This window comes from Aplysia californica, unplaced genomic scaffold (genome assembly GCF_000002075.1).
Source record: "Aplysia californica isolate F4 #8 unplaced genomic scaffold, AplCal3.0 scaffold00724, whole genome shotgun sequence".
NCBI classification, from domain to species: Eukaryota; Metazoa; Mollusca; class Gastropoda; order Aplysiida; family Aplysiidae; genus Aplysia; species Aplysia californica.
The window spans coordinates 392,408-394,035 of NW_004797994.1; positions in this window are offsets into that span (position 1 = coordinate 392,408).

A 1,628-nucleotide genomic window follows, 5' to 3' on the forward strand; every position below is an offset into this window, starting at 1 on the left:
GGGGGGGTAGAAAGAAGCAGTTCAGTGATGAGCAAAATTGATTTAAAGGTGTGCTGGGAATTAAGAAGAAATTTCTTTTCGATATTTCAGCATCATCATCATCATCATCCGCTTTGTTCAGCAGAGGTTAAAGATATGTTGTTAAAGAACAAAAAAACATGACAGAAATTCTATTTCAGCCTACGTCCTTCATCACATTAACTAGAATCATTACACCGCACGCCAAGGGCAAGGTCATACAGAATTAGGTTAGGCACAATAATAAAGATGTGCTGGAAAAGCAAAAACAATATTGCAAAAAACCAATGATACACTCAACATTCGTGGGCGTGTATATTTATGGAGCAGTAAAACAGTCGTAGTTTGTAGATTGAAAGTTTTACGATCCCACCTTCCTCTATAATTTCATCAAGTGCTATAGATCTGCGGCATACATCGGTGATCATGGCTCGCCATTATTTTTTTTCTCGAATGCTTGATTTTAAAAAAACCAAAAAAAAACACATTTAACTTCCTGGTTTTTCCTCCTCACTCATCTGTTCAGGATTTCCAAGTAAGTTGTTTTGAGTCTTGGTGTTCAATTCTAAATAGTGTAGTTTATCACGAAAAGCATTTATTTCTATTAATTTTGGTGCTTATATTTATGCATATAAGTTAAATGAGAGCGGATATAATTATTGGGAGACTTATTTTGCGGAGAAGTTGAGAAACGAGATTGGCTGCGTACAAACGTGAAAAAGCCTTTTAAAGGGCATGGGGGGGGGATACGGTGGGGAATGGGGAGGAAAGAAGGAGGGGGGGCATTCATTGGGTTGAGGTTCTTCAAGTCTACTAAACAGACTGCAGTGCGAGGGACAGAGCGATTTAAACTTCAGTGAGATTGTTCCCAGACAATATATACAGACCTTTTTTTTTGGGGGGGGGGGAACATGTAGAAAGGCTGCAGAAAGAGTCAGGAGCCCAGAGGAGGGGGCAAAGGAGGTCAGGAGGGGGCAGAAAGTAGAGAGAACATTGCTAGAGAGCAGGGAAAAAGATGGAAGGAGACAATTTTAGAGAAGAACATTTTTCGGTCGCTTCCCGGATTTGAACCCGGGGCCTTTGAATGAGAGGCAAACACCTTAACCTCTAGGCCACGAGAGCCCCCCAAGACAATATGCAACACGTTTGTGTGTGTGTGTGTGTAGGGATGGGTGGGTGCATGTGTGTATGGTTTTTTTTAGGGGGGGGGTAAATGGGGGTGTGAGTGCAAAGGGGGAAGGGGGCATGGGAGGCTACTGTAAGAGGGTATAGAGGTGTGGGGTGTTTGGATGAGGCGAGGGCGGGGGGCACATATTTTGTTTAATATCCGTACAGCAGCCTATCAGAACATAATGTTTTGTTTTTACGTGTGGTTTTTCCTACTTTTACATTGAAGGTGATTGCTGTTGAGTCGCTTTATTTATTGCTCCCCTACTCCCCTCAGGTCGGTCCCAGAGGGGCTCTGTAGGTCTGACCTGTAGCTCGCCTGGCTCGCACCGTGCAAATGAATGCACTTTCTACTGGTACACTGTTACTTATCCCCCCCCCAACCTCTCCATCCCTCCTCCCCACCCTCACCCCCACCCCCCAAACACATACTTACGCCAACC